General features: G+C 40.7%; 1 protein-coding gene across 1 annotated transcript in view; it reads right to left on the reverse strand.

Moving 5' to 3' along the window:
• The window catches only part of LOC124788344 (arylsulfatase B-like), a 250192-nt gene extending 229063 nt beyond the window's left edge, over nt 1-21129 (reverse strand). Inside the window, exon 1 of the mRNA XM_047255605.1 lies at nt 21027-21129. The gene's annotated coding sequence lies outside the window, so the exon portion shown is untranslated. The remainder of the gene's footprint in view (nt 1-21026) is intronic.
• Nucleotides 21130-21499: the final 370 nt, after the last annotated feature.

Consider the following 21499-nt stretch of genomic DNA (forward strand, 5'->3'; position numbering starts at 1 on the left):
CCTAGCATCGGAAACCATTCAGGTGTTTATAGGTGTGAAAATTACCGAACTATCAGCGTAATAAGTCACCGTTGCAAAATACTAACACGAATTCTTTACAGACGAATTGAGAGACTGTTAGAAGCCGACCTCGGGGAAGATCAGTTTGTATACCGTAGAAATGTCGGAACGCACGAGGCAATATTGACCCTACGACTTATCTTACAAGATAGATTAAGAAAAGGCAAACCTAAGGTTCTAATATTTGTAGACTTAGAGAAAGCTTTTCACAGTGATGACTGGAATACTCTCTTTCAAGTTCTGAAGGTGGCAGGGCTAAAATACGGGGAGCGAAAGCTTTTTACAAGTTGTACAGAAACCAGATGGCAGTTATTAGAGACGAAGGGCACGAAAGGGAAGCAGTGGTCGAGAAGGGAGTGAGACAGGGTTGTAGCCTATCCCTGATGTTATTCAGTCTGTAAATTACGGAAGCTGTAAAGGACACAAAAGAAAAGTTTCGAGTAGGAATTAAAATCCATGGAGAAGAAATAAAAACGTTGAGTTTCGCTAATGACATTATAATTCTGTCAGAGACAGCAAAGGATAAGGAAGAGCAGTTGAACGGATGGACAGAGTCTTGAAAGGAGGATATAAGGTGAACATCAACAAAAGCAAAACTATGATTATGCAAAGTAGTCGAATTAAATCAAGTGATGCTGTGGGAATTAGATTAATTAGGAAATGAGACGCTTAAAGTAGTGGATGAGTTTTGCTATTTGGGGAGAAAAGTAAATGATGATGATCGAAGTAGAGAGGATATAAAATGTAGACTGGCTATGGCAAGGAAAGTGTTACTGAAGAAGAGAAATTTGTTAACGTCCAGTTCTTGTTGCGGTCTTCAGTTCTGAGACTGGTCTGATGCAGCTCTCCATACTATCCTATCCTGTGCAAGTTTCTTCATCTCCCACTACCTACTGCAACCTACATCCTTCTGAATCTGCTTAGTGTATTCATCTCTTGGTCTCCCTCTACGATTTTTACCCTCCACGCTGCCCTCCAATGCTAAATTTGTGTCCCTTGATGCCTCAGAACATGTCCTACCAACCGGTCCCGTCTTCTTGTCACAAACTCCGCTTCTCCCCAATTCTATTCAGTACCTCCTCATTAGTTACGTAATCTACCCATCTAATCTTCAGCATTCTTCTGTAACACCACATTTCGAAAGCTTCTATTCTCTTCCTGTCCAAACTATTTATTGTCCATGTTTCACTTCCATACATGGCTACACTCCATACAAATACTTTCAGAAACGACTTCCTGACACTTAAATCTATATTCGATGTTAACAAATTTCTCTTCTTCAGAAACGCTTTCCTTGCCATTGCCAGTCTACATTTTATATCTTCTCAACTTCGACCATCATCAGTTATTTTGCTGCCCAAATAGCAAAACTCCTTTACTACTTTAAGGGTCTCATTCCCTAATCTAATTCCCTCAGCATCACCCGACTTAATTCGACTACATTCCATTATCCTCGTTTTGCTTTTGTTGATGTTTATCTTATATCCTCCTTTCAAGACACTGTCCATTCCGTTCAACTGCTCTTCCAAGTCCTTTGCTGTCTCTGACAGAATTACAATGTGATCGGCGAACCTCAAAGTTTTTTTTTCTTCTCCATGGATTTTAATACCTACTCCGAATTTTCCTTTTGTTTCCTTTACTGCTTGCTCAATATACAGATTGAATAACATTGGGGAGAGGCTACAACCCTGTCTCACTCCCTTCGCAACCACTGCTTCCCTTTCATGCCCCTCGACTCTCATAATTGCCATCTGGTTTCTGTACAAATTGTAAATCGCCTTTCGCTTCCTGTATTTTACCCCTGCCACCTTTAGAATTTGATAGAGAGTATTCCAGTCAACATTGTCAAAAGCTTTCTCTAAGTCTACAAATCCTAGAAACGTAGGTTTGCCTTTCCTTAGTGTTTTCTCTAATATAAATCGTAAGGTCAGTATTGCCTCACGTGTTCCAATATTTCTATGGAATCCAAACTGATCTTCCCCGAGGTCGGCTTCTACCAGTTTTTCCATTCGTCTGTAAAGAATTCCCGTTAGTATTTTGCAGCTGTGACTTATTAAACTGATAGTTCGGTAATTTTCACATCTGTCAACACCTTCTTTCTTTGGGATTGGAATTATTATATTCGTATTGAAGTCTGAGGGTATTTCGCCTGTCTCATACATCTTGCTCACCAGATTGTAGAGTTTTGTCAGGACTGGCGCTCCCAAGGCCGTCAGTAGTTCTAATGGAATGTTGTCTACTCCCGGGGCCTTGTTACGGCTTATGACGACGACTACGACAGCTAAATGGATTTTTTTAATGCTCTCTAACACCTGTATTAATTTGAACGACTGGGGTATTAAGAATTTAGTTATATCAACATTGGCATAGCTTATTATTGTATTCCTTACACACTTATAATATAGCTACACACTAACGTGTTTCCGTAATAAACTTAGTTTTACTTTACTTACACATTAACTTGACGTAGTTGGATAGCATTGTCATTTTATCGAGTAGGGTACGTGACTAAAAGTTTGTGATAATAGATGTCACGGGACCTGGTGTGGTCCCTAGGCAGGAGGTCAAAATTCAATGCCAGACAATAATTAAAAGTAAACAAACGTTTAACACACATGACAAGTGACTGTAAAGGATAGGACCACATTACGGTGTTCTACCTTCCAACCAAACACTACGCCTCCACATAAGCCGTTGAGTTAAAATTTCGGCTTTTAAAATGATTTCCGGTCATGTTTGGTCGAATGCATGACGAGGATCCGCGATCATTGGCGTCTACCTACTGAAGCAATTAGAGATCTGACTCTCCTCTTACTGGGTGTCCAAAACGTCCAGCATGGAATCGCTGTCACATTTAAAGGAATATGAAGCTATTCTTTCGAAATTAACGAGATTTGTTTCATAATGGTGACCAATATAACAAAATTAATTATTTTGACTGTTTATTTGCAGGTACAAACACAAGAAAATTTCAGTAAAAATCATCAGTCATTGGTAATCTTCACGTCATGCAAAAATAACATCGAATCATTGACGATTGATCTGCTGGCTTTCCTGTATCTTTTGACGAAGACCAATGAATGTCGAAAATTTTATGTGATTACGCCAGTGAAGAAACATGTCACTTTTTTCCATCTTACACGTAAACACGATAACCCTTGTACGTTGTGTGTAAGAACATAATTTCTTTTGAAATTAGCCGGCCGTTGTGGCCGACCGGTTGTAGGCGCTTCAGTTCGGAACCGCGCGACCGCTACGGTCGCAGGTTCGAATCCTACCTCGGGCATGGATGTGTGTGATGTCCTTAGGTTAGTTAGGTTAAAGTAGTTGTAAGTTCTAGGGGACTGATGACCTCAGCAGTTTAGTCCCATAGTGCTCAGAGCCATTTTTTTTTCTTTTGAAATTCCTTTCTTCCATTTTATTTAATCTCATCTGTTGACGTAAAAGGATATCATAATACATTTACGACTCTAATCCGTCTATTGAATCGTAAAGTACAGTATTATTTTGAGTTGTCCCACGAGAGCTGCAAGTCTGCTTTCTTTGAATAAGTACAGAGTACCTTGAATAAGTACAGACAAAATTTTTATGACTTTCCTGGATTTCTTCGTAGCAGTGTGGAATTAGTGGAAGCTATGTTAACAGTCGTTTCATGTTGATCTGTATATTGTATATATAGTTATTTCAATTTAGGCACTGAACGTTTGTCTGTCTGTTGTTATTTTTCCGTTTTACTTCTTACATATGTCGTTCTAGAACACTGAACTCTGTTTAACCACTCTATGAAATTTTACAAAGCCTGACAGACCCTTTTGCTAAAGATGTGTGTATATTTATATTTGTGCAACAACACCATGATTAGTCATAATATTGTTGTAGCCTTCCTCCATGTCTTCTTTTAAATTACCATAACCTGTTGTTCAATACTTACTTGCATGACAATCAACAGCAGGCTTCTATGACCCTTTGTTAATCTTTTATCTATTTGATGTCATATTATGTCAAGTCAATAGAAGAAATTGTAAACCTTTCAAAAGCCAGTTTTTCACGTGTGTTCAGTCCTTCTATTTCCAAACATAATACTCTATTTCTGCACATTCATCATCACAAATACAATGTGGTGCCTTACTATTAGTGGCATTTGGAACAAAAACTTTTTCCTTCACTTTTTCCAAAACTGATGTATCTGAGGCCGCGGATGTGTACAAAGTACAGTTTGATCCCTTCAAGAAAGAACAAAACAATCAGCGACTGTTAATAGTGCTCTTATTACACACGCCGTTATCGGTTTCGAACAGCCAAGAAATAGTTGAAACAACAACAACAACGAAAGGTGAATTGCCTTCTGACCTCTCGGTCCGAAATCGGTAACGAAGCGATTTGTGTGAAGTAAGTACCGTTATTAACTGTGGCTGGCTGCAGTTCTCTTCTTTACAAGAATTGTCTTGTAAAACCTTCCTCTTTGGCACTCAGAACCAGTCAGTTTCGTTGGCACATAGAACTTCCTCAATAAAGTATTTTTTGTCTAATCTGTTGTATTATTTTTGCGGCGAAGCGGTGAGCAGCATAATTCTGTGGTCTCAGAATACCTCTCATTTTTCTGGCTAAAAATCAGTCATGTAGATACAGAGATATGTTGTTGTTTGATTCTGCTGATAAATGTCACATTTGACACGTATAACGTTCTCCATTTCCTCGTTTGAATTTATGTCTTGTACTGTGTGTCAGTTTTTTACATTTAGATGGCTAAATGGCAGTTAGAAGCCGAGGGCCAAATAAATCAATACCTGTTATAAAAATGTGAGTGTATGTGTGTGTGTGTGTGCATGTCTTGCGAGTGTGTTGCATATGCCGCCCTAATCAACTTGATCGATTTCAACCAAACATGGTAGCCGTATCTTTTAGTGTCAGACAAGACTCGCTATGCGAGTGATAACCGCCTACCTGACATAGTTCAGAAAATAATACATCATAAACAATAAGATGCGCGAAAAATTTACGCGTCATTCATGACGTTTAACTTTAATACTTCTTTGCTACTAACTCTAATCGTAGTATATTCAGCTGACGGTATTCAGATACGCTGCTCACTGTACCTATACAAATATATCATTCTACGACACATAATTCATGAGATCAACAGGTATGATGTCGTAAACGCAGAGATCCTTAAAAAACCGCAGTACAATGCATGATGCCTTAATACATTTATTCTTTGCTGCTAAGACACTTCTTCAGTCGTCAGCTAAAGAATATTCCTCACATGTGGCAGCACTCTTGACGATTTACGATAGTGAAGTGCAAACGGCTGAAGGCAGAAACGATAGCTGTCTGCAGAGCTATGAAGAGACGTTGCAGTAAAGACGTTTAAAAAATCGTGTTGGAGAATATGTGAAGCATCTGTGCCCAGCTTACAGAATCTGTCCGGGATCATGTTCCTTAATTAGGATACTGTACTTGTACATTTGTAGATTATGTATATTTCTATGTTTGACTGTTTCATAATTCAAAGGCGTTTACACGAATACATGGAAGTGAAATTTTTTCAATACTTTGCTACAAACGCAGTTCAATTTTTGTTTTAGTTTCTAGTAGAAAAGTGGCAAAATGAATAACCGGGCAATGGCGATTCTTGTCAGCTAGTAAGTAAATGGAAAAACTGGTAGAAGCCGACCTCGGGAAAGATCAGTTTGGGTTCTGAAGAAATGCTGGAACACGCGAGGCAATACTGACCCTACGACATACCATTGAAGATAGGTTAAGGAAAGGCAATCCTACGCTTATAGCACTTGTAGACTTAGAGAAAGTTTTGACAATGTGGTAGGGGTAAAAGACAGGGAGTGAATGGCTATTTACAATTTGTACAGAAACGAGATAGCAGTTACAAGACTCAAGGGGCAAGAAAGGGAAGCAGTGGTTGGGAAGGAAGTGAGAGCCTATCCCTGATGTTATTCAATCCGTGTAAAGAGAAAGCAGTTGCGGACGACATTGTAAATCTGTCAGAGGCAGCAAAGAACCTGGAAGAGCAGCTGAATGAAATGGAGAGTGTCTTGAAAGTAGGATATTCGATGAACATCAACAAAAGCAAAACGAGGATAATTGAATGTAGTCGAATTAAATCAGGTGAAGCTGAGGGAATTAGATTAGGAAATGAGACATTTAAAGTGGTAAATGGGCTTTGCTATTTGGGGAGCAAAAAAACTGGTGATGGTCGAAGTAGAGAGGATATAAACTGTAGACTGGCTATGCCAAGGAAAGCGTTTCTGGAGAAGAGAAATTTGTTGACATCCAGTACAGATTTAAGTGTCAGGAATGAGCCTTGCTTCGGCTTGCCTTGGTGCCACTGACAGGTTGGTGTCGTGTATTGGGATTGTCACCTCCCGTTCTCTTAGTCTGTTCACTGGCGCCACTATATTTGTTGGCTTTGTCTGTCCGTCAGTGGCAGCAGCAGCAGCGCTTATCGATAGCAAGTAATGTGGTTTTATCTTTGGAGTGACCTCTAGTATTTCCGAGTCGACACGTGTGAGGCAGTCGGGTTAGGACGGAGGAGCAGTGAGGGTCACACAGGACCAGTACTCGCTGGGACGGCTGGCGATACATGCACTGCTCGACGGAAGGATCTGGTCTCGAGGGTGCAAGACCACGTCGCGTTCCGGATTCAGCGAGTTTAAGTTGAATGGTTCGTTACATTCGAGTAGTGCAACCTTCAGTCGTGTGTGTGTGTCCGTTCGTGGAAGTCACCTCATGGCAATAAGTTGTCAGTGGACGATTCGTATTGGCACCTTTCCCTTGCCTGAAGAGAACGGGGACGTCCGTTGGTTGGTCGTTCGGTCGGTCGTCTCATCGGACGACGTGTATTTGGTCTTCCAACCGCTTCTGGGACCTCTGTGTTTGTGTCGACTTGTTGTTCGTGCTTGTTTTTCCTCAGTGACTGGTTTTAGCATTGTTTGAGTTGCTGGAATTGTTTTCTCGGGTCGGTGTGTATCCAGTGTGTTTGAATGAGCAGTTATTTTAACACTGTCTGTGTACTGCATTTCTGGAGTAGTTCCTTCGGCCTTTCGGTGTTTTTTAAGCCTGATTCTGCATACGTAGTGCTGTCTGTCACTTCGCCCTCGCCTGAATTATTTTATCGTTGTACTGGTTATCAGATGTTAGGTGGTTTTGGTAAGAGGGTTGGTCGGCGTTTAAACTGTCCCTAGTTTGAGTCCCCATCCCGTTAAGTGAGCATAACTCTTGGCTGCCTGTCTCACCGCTTACGCAGGTATGGGTAATTTTTCTCAGGTCGTACCTGGGAGCACTGTCTGTGGATCACTCCCTTCTTATTTGGTCAAATTGTGTTAATTGTTTAAGAAAATAATTATTTTTAAAGTTATTCCTATTGCGGCCTTCAGTCGACAAGTGATCTCTTTTTAATAAAGCCTTCAGCCGTCAGCGTAGCTTGTGTTACAGTAAAATTTTTTTAATGATTCTGTTAAAACTTATTTTAATATTTTCAACGTGTAATTCTCTTCGTGACTTGTAAATCAGGCCTTCAGCCGTTAGTTGTTTGTGGTATTGTTTGTGGCCTTCAGCCGACACTTAATTTTGAATTCTTTCTTAATAAGGCTTTCAGGCGTCAGTGTAGGTTGTGTTACAGTCGATTTTTTTAAATGATTGTTTTTAAAAATTATTTCCTTAAATAAAGTGTATGAGTTTATTGTGCAACCAACGGTAACTGATTAGACCCTGTCCACAACTTTTCCTGCCTTCGCCAAGTCCCATATTTCAGTGGTAGCAGAGCGTGGTTACAATCCACGAACCTCTGGGTTACGGGCCCAGCATACTTCCCCTGCTCGTTTCTCAAGAAAAGAAATTTGTTAATATCGAGTACAGATTTAAGTGTCTGGAAGTCTTCTGTGAAACTATTTGTATGGGGTGTGGTCATGTATGAAAAAGAAAAAAGGACGATAAACCATTTAGGAACTTTCGAAATGTGGTGCTACAGAAGAATGCTGAGGATTGGATAGGTAGATCACGTAAACAATGAGGAGGATAAGTGGGGAGAAGAGGAATTTGTGGCACAATTTGACTACAAGAAGGATTCGGTAGGTAGGACACGTTGTGAGGCATCAAGGGATCACCAATTTAGTACTGGAGAGAAGCTTGGAGTGTAAAAGTCGTAGAGAGAGACCAAGAGATGAATACGATACGCAGAATCAAAATAATGTAGGTTGCAGTAGGTACTGGGAGATAAAGAGGCTAGCACACGATAGAGTAGCTTGGAGAGCTGCATCAAACCGGTCTCTGAACTGAAGACAACAACGCAAGTAAAGAATTAAAATGTTATTTTGTTTGAGTAATTTAGCACAGCAATAAACGTATTAAATAATTTGATGCCTAAGAGCAAATGTACAAGATTTTTATGAATGCAGAAGACGTGCTTATTGTGGCCTACACAGACGTAAGCTAATTAAGACCTTATGTGTCAGTTTATCTCATCTGAGACGCATTTATCGAAAAAAATTGCCGTTTGGAGCTATGTAATATGTTAAAGCATATGCAATGCCCGAAAACCTCTATGTAGTTCCTTAAAACTGAGTTTTAGCTCCGGAACTTGCGTGGTTTAAACATAAACATTTTGACTGAATGTGGCGTATCACTAGTACGGATAGCGTTAGCCTATGGAAAAAAAAGTCTGATGTGCAATTCTCGTCAAGGGGGTTGACATGGATTTCATCTCTGTTTTATGCTGGAGGACAGCAGATGGAAGACACTTTGACAGTGTTTGTTAAAGAGTATTTTAGAATATTTAGTCATTTCAGGGTCGCCGTCTACGTATTACAAAGACATTCCTATCTTCTTAAATTTGGGTGTACGACACAAATGGCTGAAATTGTCTGGAAAAGTCCTCCGAATTGAAAGTAGAGTTACAGAAATATGCTCAGTCAGTTACCTAGAACCGCCAGTCACCACGGCCACGAATGCAAAAAATGGAGTCGGTAAAAAGGAACAACGAACGAGGCAGCGCGGCGTGGGCCCGGCTGCCGCAAGAAACGCGTCTTAAGGCGGCTGAGGCGAGATGGAAAGGCCGGCCTTGACCGTGTAAGCGACGCCGCTGCCTAACACAGAATCCGCGAGGCGGAGATCTTTGCATTGGCCTACATAGGCCGGTTCGCCGAGTCGCGGAACAGGCTTCGGCCTGAGGTCGGAGCACCCACCACCAGCTGCTCGCGAGCACGGTTCGCCGCCGCGGCCTTCCCTCGCGGTCACTACGAGGACAGGCTTTTTGCCTCAACGCAGCTCCCATCCAACATCGACGGCAGCACGAAAATTTCTCTGCCACTGCAAAACAATACCTCAGACTTCACACACTCTCACTATTACTTACTTACTTAATTATGTATGCCACATTATTCTCTCAGTTGTTTGCCGTTATGGCTTGAACGGGAAAGAAAGGTTAAAAGGAAAAAAATATTTTTTGTGTATACAAAAACGTACGTTACAGAAGAAACTGTCTAATAACCAATACAAATCATTTTTATGGTTCCGTATATCGATCACTTTCTCCGCCCGTCTGTCTGTCTGTCTGTTCGACTGTTAAAAACCCTATCTCTCAGGAATGTGTCAATGTATCTACTCGAAATCTATGCCACATACTAAGATCCACGGTCCTCCGGCGGTGTGAAAAACTAAAGCTTCTAAGTCAATGAACTCAAAAGATACGGCCATTTTGTCACATATTTGACGCTCGTAAACTCACTTATTAAAACCTATACGGTATTTGCCGTTGACCTAGAATCATGAAATCCGGCAGGAAGCAAGGTCTCACAGCACAAGATTGGTAAGTTTTAATTATATCCACACAAAAAATATTTATTTTGTCATTTATTGCCCAACTTCGAAATTAAAACTAAAACATTCTCGAAAGACTTAGAATATCCATGACAAGTATGTCGCCGATATCAATGTCGTTAAAAGGCAAAAATGGCCGACATTTTCAATTTCTGGAATTTCTCTACATAATTAAGTTTGTATGGAACCCTTAGAGTCGAGACCTACTTGCAAATGCCCAATTTTTACGGCTATAGTCGATGTTTAAAGGTTTTTCATTATTTCATAACATACATTTGAGGAGTCTAAAAATGATTTGTGTCTTCTGTTACGTTCATAAATGGCATACGTATAATAAAATTTCACGCGCTTTTATTTAGAGGAACGCACTTGAACTGTTTTGTTGTCTAAATATTCCAGTCACTAACATGTACAGATGCATCACATACACTGCTAGGACAAATGTTGTGAAATACATGTATGCAACACTGAAAGGTTACGTTGCACACATGTGAATAAAAACGTACCTGTGAGTGAGATAACTCGTCCTTTACCGATGAAACTAAGGCTGAATTACTAGTGTCGCAAATTCCAGTCATACCAGAGCTGTGTTAATAACTGGAAGGTTGAGTATTTTTGAAGGCCTGCGCCGGTAGATGCTGATTCTTCACGAAGCTACCTACGCTTCTGACAGGTGCTGCATTCTCCAGAGTGTTTCGAGTACCTCTAAAGCACCACGATTTCTGATTATTTTTATCTTTCATCTAGAAATTTAATGAGGCATTGAGAGGTTTACGTTTGTGCTTCATCTCAGAATGACAGTAAATTATTTTCTTTTAAGTAAAAAAATTAAAAAATACTGGTGTTTCTAGTAGGCAAGGTTTCTTTCAAAATATTCACCCAGATTCTTGAAAACGTATGTGAAAGTACTTGCCAAGACTTGTATTTTCAAGTCTCCAGAAGTAAGTATCGTTGTGCGAATTTTGTAAAATAAATAGTCAACACAAGTAATGGGTTGCTTTTAAACGTATAGCGCATTGCATTTGTGAAGATGTACACAGTTTTCAGGCCCATCCGCAGATGGATAGCTCGCTTTAACACAGTGCAGCCAAGCTCTGTCGTACCTTATATTACTTTCTGTACTTCCGCAGCTTCAAACCGTGGGCTGATTGATGGCAGTTGGGCAAGAAGAGTGTCTCTACCATTGACGAGAACACGTTCACGCACTTTTAAAATAAACCAGTGTTACCAAGACCTGATCGCTGCTTAGTGCAGAAGCCACCGACAGACTTAAATTATCACCCGAATTCATTAAAATCCATAAGTAGAGTCGGAGGTAACTTTCTATCTTTTTTAAGAAAAAAGTCGCAGAGGAGATTTTGGGAATGATGTTGATGGAAAGAAGTCCTTAAATCATTTGATGATGATGATGAGGTCCCATACTCCGAGGAGCGAAGAGAACGATGCGGGAGTCCCACCTCGCTGTACTAGGCAAGGTCCTATTGAAGGTGGTTTGCCATTGCCTTCCTCCGACCGTAATGGGGATCAACGATGATGATGAAGACGACACAACAACACCCAGTCATCTTGAGGCTGGAGAAATCCCTGATCCAGCCGGGAATCGAATCCGGGACCCCGTGCGCGGGAAGCGAAAACGCTACCGCAAGACCACGAGCTGCGGACTTAATCATTTAGCTGACTTTAAAAGATAGCTAATGATTCATCTCTTATGACAACGAATAACCATTATTTAAAGTAGCCCTTACCGCATTAGAACTCTTTCCCATATCCCGAAGTCCCTAGCTGTCTATTTGCACTTATTTCACACACAGAACTCACTGTCCCTTAGTATGTCGCACTCCTACCCATTGTCGTGAATAAATCACTGATTTCTACTCTACTTGTTGTTTTAATTATTATTATCAGTTCCTAATTAGTAATGTGAGCCCAGTTAGTCTTACACTCAGGCATACGATAATTGGTTCACATTAACCTTACACATGATTTGTTGTCGTTAGTACTGTTATTATTAATATTATTTGTGACATTAGAATATCGGTGGTCTAGCGGTTCTGGCGCTGCAGTCCGGATCCGGGGGACTGCTACGGTCGCAGGTTCGAATCCTGCCTCGGGCATGGGTGTGTGTGATGTCCTTAGGTTAGTTAGGTTTAAGTAGTTCTAAGTTCTAGGGGACTTATGACCTAAGATGTTGAGTCCCATAGTGCTCAGAGCCACATTAGAATATTACTGCTCTTAGAAAAAACTGTAACGTTTAAAGGTTTGTGTGCGTTTGTAAAGGAAGGCCCTCAGACTGATCAGAATAAATACGACGCGACTTGAAAAAGTAAGATACACATAACGATGGCAGGCCAAGTGACTTTTATTGGATGCTGAACTGTACTTCAAACAGACACAGGTGCATGACGCTATTTTTCAACGTCGTCACCAAAATTCCATTGCTTGGAAAGTGTGGACAATGTCGAGGGCCTTCCGTCCTGATCAGCGACACCCACGTCTATGCGGCCTTGCTCATATTGTTGACACCATTTCACTACGGCTTAACGTGACATAGCGTTTGGACCAAGTACAATCAGCTGCAAATCTGCGTACAATTTAGAAGTTTTATGCACAAGAATCATACTGTCACGCGTGCTTCAACTTTGTAGTACATTTCCAGTTGCCGCGTCATTTCACTTGCACATCGTGACACCCCTTTTATTCGTACCTCAGTAGAACCGTGTCTGCAGGAAACCTGGAACGTGCACTGCCGGCTGGGGTGACCGAGCGGTTCTAGGCGCTACAGTGTAGAACCGCGCGACCGCTACGTTCGCAGGTTCGAATCTTGCCTCGGGCATGGATGTGTGTGATGTCCTTAGGTTAGTTAGGCTTAAGTAGTTCTAAGTTCTAGGGGACTGATGACCTCGGATTTGCCAATGCTAGTGGTAGAGAGTGGCTCAATGTTCTCCCTGTAGTCACACCTTCTCCCCTCCAAGCCTCTCCCCAGGGACAGAATTTGTGTACGGCAGCTGTCTGCGTCTATTACTGTTCCACATGAAAATATGTGAGCGTTTGTCGAAACGTTTGCGTCTTGTGAGCAGGAAATGGATACCAGCCCACTGTTTGCCTTGTCGGATGTAGGAAACCACCTAAAAACCAAATACAGGATGGCCGGCACACAGGTTCTTGCGGTTATTTAGCTGGCGTGGATTCCATGCTGGGCAGACGCGACTCCCAGAATCCCGGAGGCGACGTGCTAAAGCGCGCAGCTATCAAGGCAGGTTTATTTACGGTTCATGTGCCTATAGGAAATGCATATTGGCAATGAAAGATATACGTTATTAACTACACACAAAAGCGGAAGTTCTGTGTTGGAACTTTCAGGGCAACGTAAAGATTCTTTCATTTTTTTCCGACAGTGAGAGAGTGATGCAGAGGGGAAGTTATAAAAACGAAACATCACTATCACCTGAAAAAATTAATGATCCAGTAACAATTGTAATATAGTTATGTGAACCTCGACTGAAGTTAAAACTTCATGTGAAATCGGAATATGGCTTGGCTGAATTAGTCTACAATGTAGACAAGAAATACGCCGTTGTTTGGAGTAGTTTAAACAGAAGTTGAACTTCAGCAGTGCTCACATACTTCCCAAATATCAGAGGGAACATTTTCTTAAAAATACGAAGTGTATTTGGGCTGTCTAGAAGTTAATCCATTTTCTGTTATTTCCAGCAGACGAATGATCAGTTCACTATGTATCGCGTTTATTTTCGTTCGGTGCTTAATTTCTAAAATTACTGTTGTCAGAACGCATCTCTTCAACCAAACAAACCTGCTCCCCATTTTTATACAACTTTTGATAAAACTTGCAATGGAAAACAATTTTGTACAAAATACTGTGATGTTCAGTTTTTTAAAACATCGTTTCTTATAATCAAAAGAATAAAACCACAAGATTTAATCTACAGGCGATATGTACAACTTTGAAACGAACCTCAACTTATCTTAGATAAGCACACACACATACACACACACACACACACACACACACACACACATATATATATATATATATATATATATATATATATATATATATATATATATTATTCACGTTTGGGCCCTACTGGACCACGCGAAGTACAATCACGGGGCATTCAGTTATTTTCTTTTAGACTTTCTCTCTGCCCAAATTGTTTTCATCATTCTCTCGGAATGAGCTCTTTTCCTTTCATCAGACCATGTGGTTCCAGTTTTCTTTGGTTTTTCAGCTTGACCAACTACCCAGTCATGAATTTTTTGCCTAAATAATTTTCTGTCTTGAATTTCATCTTGTTTTATATCTGCCTCTTTCATGTCCTCTTTTATAGCAGCAATCCATTTTATTGTCTCAAATTTAGCTTTACTTCGATTTTCGTAGAATTCCACTACTTGTTTAGTTAGTCTGGTAGCATCCATTCTTTTAATATGCCCATAAAATTTTAATCTGCGTTTTTTCATATCCGAATATATGCTGGTGTATTGTTGAATTTCACTATTTGCTCTTAGCCTGTATGTTCCTTCTTCAGTATATTTTGGACCTAGAATTTTTCTGATTACTTTTCTTTCTCTTTTTTGGATTTCTTGAATGTCCTTTTTTCTGTTTAAAATTAGTGTTTCAGCCCCATAAAGGCACTCTGGTTTTATGACCGTGTTGTAATGTCTCAATTTAGAGTACCTCGAGAGACATTTTTTGTTGTAGATGTCTTTTGTAAGTCTAAAAGCTGTCTCCATCTTTTGACAACGAATTTCATTTCCAATTTTTTCTAGACCAGTCTCTGAGATTGTTTCACCTAAATATTTGAATTGCGAAACTCTTTTGATTTTTCCATACTTAGTTTCCAAAAGTTTGGGTGCCAGTTTGTTGCTAGTCATATACTGTGTTTTTTCAAATGAGATTTGTAGACCTACTCTTTCTGCTGTTTCTTTAAGAATTTCTATTTGTTTCTGAGCAATTTGGATGTCCTGCGTTAGAATAACCAAGTCGTCTGCAAAGGCCAAACAGTCTATTCGAATATTTGTTCGTCCTAATTTCACTGGTTGGTCAATTTTGAACTCCAATTTTCGTTCGCGCCACTCTTGTATTACTTTTTCTAGAACGCAGTTAAATAGCAACGGAGAGAGTCCATCACCTTGCCTCACGCCTGTTTTTATATCGCTTCACGTCCCTGTGGGCATCGCAACACGTTGGTAATAAAAAAAATAAAAAATTGTCACCTTCACTGCTGTCGGCGCAGGGACAAACTTTAGTTACGTTGCAATTTAATACATATGTAGTACTGCAAACTTTCGGTTCCCGTGAGTTCAAACCAAATTCTCTGGGAGGTGTCGGAACGACGTTTCGGCCGAAATTAAGCCCTGGTTTCGTCAGTAGCTAATACCAGTAAATTGTTGAATTAAACAGTCCAGGAATACACGTGACGTGTATTTAGTACTAGTGCATAATGTGTAGAATCTTTTTCTGCAGTTGTTGTTTGTTCTCTTGTGGTCATCTATCCCGTATCAGTAGAGTCGGTATAGAATCCACACCCAATCGGTGATTACTTCTTGGGGCTGCAGTTATTGACAACACAATTGTTGGTCAAAATTTACATCAGAATTACCCGGTTCATAGGAACTGAGATCGTAGATACGATAGTAGGGGAGAATGTGTACCTTTGAACACTTCTCTGACTCTAGTCTGCCCTATAATAGAAATTTAATATTTTTACTTGTTCCATTTTTAATGCATAGCGTTTACTTACGATGTGCTTCCGTCTTTTTCTGAAATTACAAAAATTACTTCAGGAAATTCAGGTTGTTCCAAATGCGAAAACATGTTCGAAGCTACATAATGGTCAGGTAGATTGCACCAAACGATCTCTTCAAATTTAAGGGCGTTGTAGTCCAGCAAATCTTGTCAACATGGTATTTAATAGTCTGTTACATTACTAGTCTTCTATACTCAAATAACCAGCAAGTGAAACCAAACCAAGCGGAGCTGTTATCAAAAGCCATTCGGAATTAAAATACATTTCTAAATAACTAAAAGAAATTACCATTTTCTAGACTGATGAAATTGTAAGTACTTTAAAGAAACTCAGGTCATATGCAAGTATCACACTTCCCATTGTGAAAGACCTGCTTATGTTTCAACATACAAGATGTTCCACGACCAGCGGAATACGTCTTCAGTGTCCACATGTTAGTGCGTACATAATATTTCGAACAGGATTCAATGTTCGAAAACTTCATCCAACGACGATATAATGTGGCACAGTTATAGATGCCGGCGCCAGTATATGAAATTACGACTTGACAAGTATGATGGAGATGGACAAATGCATCAACTTGAAGTAAGGATCCCTGTACCGGAAACGAAGGTGTCAAAAGTTGCAAGCGAAAACCTTTCTAATACCTCTGACAGAGGAATATATGTGGCGGTACTGATGTTGCTAAGACTAAATGGTAGGCAACTTTTATACGTGGCAGTGTGGACTAAAACAAGAAAAAATGTGTGGTAAACATTGGCTCTACAGCTATGAGCACTGGTGCAATAGAGGAGATGTGTTTCACATAAGCGAAGGTGAACAAGTGCTCATAACTACTCAGATATACATTTTAGATCCCATGTTTACCAAACATATTTTCTTGTTTTGGTCCATATTACCACCTGTGAAAGCTGCGTACGTTACAATCTTAGCAACAACAGTACCGTTACATGTGTTCCACTGTCATATGTATGAGAATGTTATTAACTTGTAAAATTAGACTCGTTCGTTTCTGAATCAGGTATCCTTGCGTAAAACTGATACATTTATCAGCCTCCGTCAACCCTGAAAGTTTGTAACATCACTACGGAAACGCCGTTATACAGATACATTTACAGGCACCGGCGCCTGTGTCTTTTGCCGCCCTGTAGCGCCTTTGGATGACGTTTCCGAACATGGGTTCCTATTAGAAATGTTAGTTACCTATTCTCCTCTACAAGTCTTAGAAACCTGTAATTGGGATTTCCGAACACCCTGTGTATTGCGTCTTACTCGCCATAAAATTTTGTGACAGTAGAATTCACAATTTATTCAAAATAGCTTAGTATGTTGTATTGTACTTTAATGTTTAAACGACAAGTATTTACAAATGCTGCACAGCACACAACCTCATGTCTAACAACAACAAAAAAGGTAGAAAGTGGCGGATACTTCTTACAGAGGTCTCTAGTGCACATGTCCTGATTCTAAGATTAGTCACTAGGCTAAAGCACCGACTAAAAAATATCCTGTGTTCCCAGGTACACTACCCTCCAAATACAACACTCTCCCCCGCGTCTGACCATGAGTCAGTTCTGTTAACTTCTTCGACCTGCGCTGCAGTTTAATCAGTATCTTTGATTCTTGGCTGTCGTTCTTTGCATTACGAAATACAAAGCTCTGTGAAAACGCATGTGTACTACTCATCTGTCTAACGATGTTAAACTGTTGAGTGCATTCGTTTCGTCTATCGCTGGTACAATTACAGTGTTCAGTAGTTCCTAACTATGAGCGAATGCTGACTTGGTTGTATGCTGAAAATTCAATAAGGGTCCATAAAAGCGCAGTTTTTAATCTGTGATATCGAAATAGCTATCAAACCCATCTTTGTTTTAGGACGGGATCTGATACCACCTGACGTGTATTCTGCTACAGTTAATAAATTGTCGTGGCACTAGTCTATAAATAAGAGTAAAATACACTATTGTACTATTGTTTCTTTAGGTTTCCTTCACTCACTATTTTACTCAATATAGAAGATTAAAAACTTGAGTACTTCTATGTTTAAACCTAAGAGCCGTTCCATTATCTATAAAAATTAGACGAACGATATGTAGAAGCTCCAAGACTGACAGTAGACATACGCAGCGTCGCGTTTTGTGCGTGGCCGCGGGACGAGAACATAATGCCATTTTGTTAATCTTAATGATAGGAAACCAACTCTGATGTAGTACATTATCAGTTTTGTCTTATAACCACTCAGCAACACAAAGGATCTACGAGTGGTATAGTTTGCTGACCAATGGACACACAATCACGGAATGCGAAAATAGGAAAGTTTCTTCCTTAACGCAGCTTCAAAGGACAACATGTTGTTGTTCACAAACATAGGCACCACTGGTTACATAATTTTGATTTATTACCTCCAGATTGAATTTTTACTTCGTCTAATGCTAGTCTCGAACTATAGCTTCATCCCTGCTGATATTTGCTACGGTATCCTTAATATTTAACAGAGGGTTCGACATATTAGAATGTTTTTATTTAGTAACCATGAAACGTTTAATACAACGCTGTGCCCCTATTTGATATTAGAGTTTGAAAGCGAGAGCGTAGTAATACAGTTTGCTTATGTTTGCCATTATGAGCAGCCAAAAAAGTATGAAACTGAATTCTGCAACCAAACATGTAAGATGGGTAAATATGTAAGGGCAAAAATTCGAAAATCTTTTATTACTGTGTTCCTCTCTTCAGTACTAGATGAATTCGCTACAAATTATCTTGTTCCATTATTAACAGCCACTCATCGTTCAATAATTAGGTTCTAAAAAAAAAGCAGAAGCATCAGACATTGGGGAAAGTACGCCTCCTGTCTTGCACCGTCACATGCCGAAAACCTTGTTTCGATATGTTGCAACATTCAACATAGAAATCCAGCACACTTCTACAAACGACCAACGGACTGAGCTAGCCATGATAATCTCTGGACGGCGAACTGAACCCTGGCTATGAAGCGTTCCTTCGAAATGTACACTGAGCCCAATAGAGTATCAGTTGCACCTAGACGAAACTTCTAATTTAAAATTACATTTAATGAATTGAAAATATTCCCTGTAGTTGTTTACAGCTGTCTTTTTCGTCATTTTCTTTCGCTTCGATATAAGGCTTTTCAGCAAACATCGTTTTCAAATTAATGATAAAATCGAACAATTACACAAAGTGCTATAGTTCAAAGGAGTGACTAGAGAAAAATCCTTGAATATTTTAGCAGAATGGAGATCCAGTGCAATAGCGCTACCATATTGAAGAGGGAAAGCAGGAATATTAGAGTTAAACTTCTAGTCTATAGCGCGGTCAGTAGAGACGGAGCGCAAGTTCGGATCAGGAACGTACGGGGAAGGAAACCACTCGTGCCCTTTCCGAAGGGACCATTCCAGCGTTTGCCTGGATCACTTCAGGGAAATAATGAAAAACATAAAGCCCCAACTCCAGAAATTCCGCCAAGTGACTTTTCAACAGCTGGGTTTCCGGTAAATCTTTGATTTTATGGGTAATCTGAAGATGATGTCAGAGTCGTGTCCAACGGAAATAAATGCTACAGTCTAGGTTTTCCTATGTATTACCGAGTGCTGAGAGTTACATTTGCCAAATTCTAGAATCGCCCATTGAAATTGTGGTTGCTGAAAAACAACAGCCTTGTCGTGGGAAGCGGAGGGGCCACGGAGAACTTTTGATCACTAGTAATAAATTGCCTCACGAACAGTTTCACATATTAGAGCATCATCAAATCCCGTCGTTCATGTTTTCGTGAATATAGCTCTCCGTTATAAGCAAACTGAATACTGCTCTGAAAGAGGAAAAAACAATGCAGTAATCGTGGTTAAGACGAAATATGTATCTAGCAGCATCAGCTGATGACCATAAATTTTTAGTGAAACCGAATAATGTAGCAGTGTGTGATAAGAGCCATTAATGGTAACCTTACAAAATTCCATGTGTGAAAATAATTATTAAAATACGCTGCTTGACGAAGAACTATAGCCCCAGGAGCCTACGAAAACGCGTTTCGGTGCTGCATTAGAACATTCGAAATATATCAGGGGTATCCATGCTTCGTTGGATCGTCCTGGATATTGTCATGGACCGGCAACACATTGATCTACCCGCGAGATTCTTTGAGTGGGGTACTAAAAATGTAAATGTGCATGTGGCTAAGGCTTCCCATCGGGTAGACCGATCACCTGGTGCATATCTTTCCAGTTAATGCCACTTTGGCAGGAGGGGATGTAATGAAGGCAATACAACAGCCAGCCCCCAAGAGGAGAAAATCTGCGACCCCGACTGAAGTCGAAACCGGTCCCCTGCAGATAGCATCGTGCAGCACTTACTACTTTTTTTAAAAAAACAAAAGAAAAAAAATCATTTTGTTCGCTTTGGTTACTTGTATCTGCTCGGAGCGGACGTCGCAAGACACCCGTTTCAGTTCGTCGTTGATCCATTAACTCAGTTTTTTTATTACAGAGGGCAGTTAACATTCTGACCGAACACGCTGAGCTAGCGTGCCGGCTATCACTCAGCTATGCAGCCAGACAATGGGGTACTGGCCCACTGACTTGGAAGGGTCCTCAGCGAATGTGGCTTTTTCTCAAATACATTCTAGATTCGAAGTAATCAAAACCTGTAATTTAAACTTACATTTACCTCGTTTATTTTCGAATTAACATCTGAAGTTAATACGGTTACTGAGGAAAAAAATACATTTGTAGTTACGGTCGTATCGGCGGTTAGAGGCACGGCTAAGAATCTTTAAGCGATTTGAATAATTGGTTGGCTGATGAAATACTGATTTGGAACAACACAAAGAGATAAAGTAAAGCCTGTGGACGAAATCTAGGAAAAATTGGAGATAAGTACAATATTTATTACATGCAGTATTTTGCTTATGTCCAGTTTCGGCTTTTTGTGTCCATCATCACGTTTAGTTGTCGATATTTTCGCACCTGTAAATACGCTTTAGAAACTATCGCTATAGCGCTCTAGGGTACACAAATGTTAGGAACTGACAAAGAGATTATTGTATCTGTGGTTACAACGAAGTATGTATCCAAAGACAACGGTAGCGATACCTGATGATGGACACCAGAGTTCGAAACCTTTTATAGAAAATTAAAACGCTGATAAGTCTATTAGTTCTGACTGTAGACTGACTCGCGTCCATGGTACGCTGGGTAACACCAAATCTGTCAGAACCGTCTTAGGTGGTCACGTCACATGTTTGGATCTCCTGGCTTTATTACAAACATGGTATAGGGTACGTCATACGCCAAATAAATAAAGCCTATTCGTATTGAACGTCAACTTCGGGCTACGAAGGTAGCTGAGACTTACTGCTCCGCTCAGGGCTGTAGCTGCAGACGCGCCGAGTCACGGCGAGGCAGAGCAGAGGAGCGGCTGCGGGACCCACCTGTTGGCGTGGTCCGTGGTCGGGAACTGCGGCGCGCTGGCTGGGTGCGACTGGCGGTGCTGCGCGGCGCGGCACGGCCCCTACTACCCGCCGCGCGCTGCCCGCCAGCCTTGCACCACCCGCGCAATTAGCCGGCGGGATGCGAGGAGGACGTCTTCGGCGGCGCTCGCCTATCGCGGACGTCCATCTCCGCGAGGGCACCGGACGAGACGCCGCGGCCGCTTGCGTCACCCACAGCTCTCGTTTCCGCTAGTCTCTCGCTCGTATTGTTAGGAAGGGGAGCCGAATCGTAGCGTAAACATTGCAGACACTAGCTCAAATAGACGTCTCTGTACTTGGTACATTCCATAATCATTTAGGTGCGTCTTGTTCTAATACGAGAAGCACTGTAATCCAC

Source organism: Schistocerca piceifrons, chromosome 3, assembly GCF_021461385.2.
Source record: "Schistocerca piceifrons isolate TAMUIC-IGC-003096 chromosome 3, iqSchPice1.1, whole genome shotgun sequence".
NCBI classification, from domain to species: Eukaryota; Metazoa; Arthropoda; class Insecta; order Orthoptera; family Acrididae; genus Schistocerca; species Schistocerca piceifrons.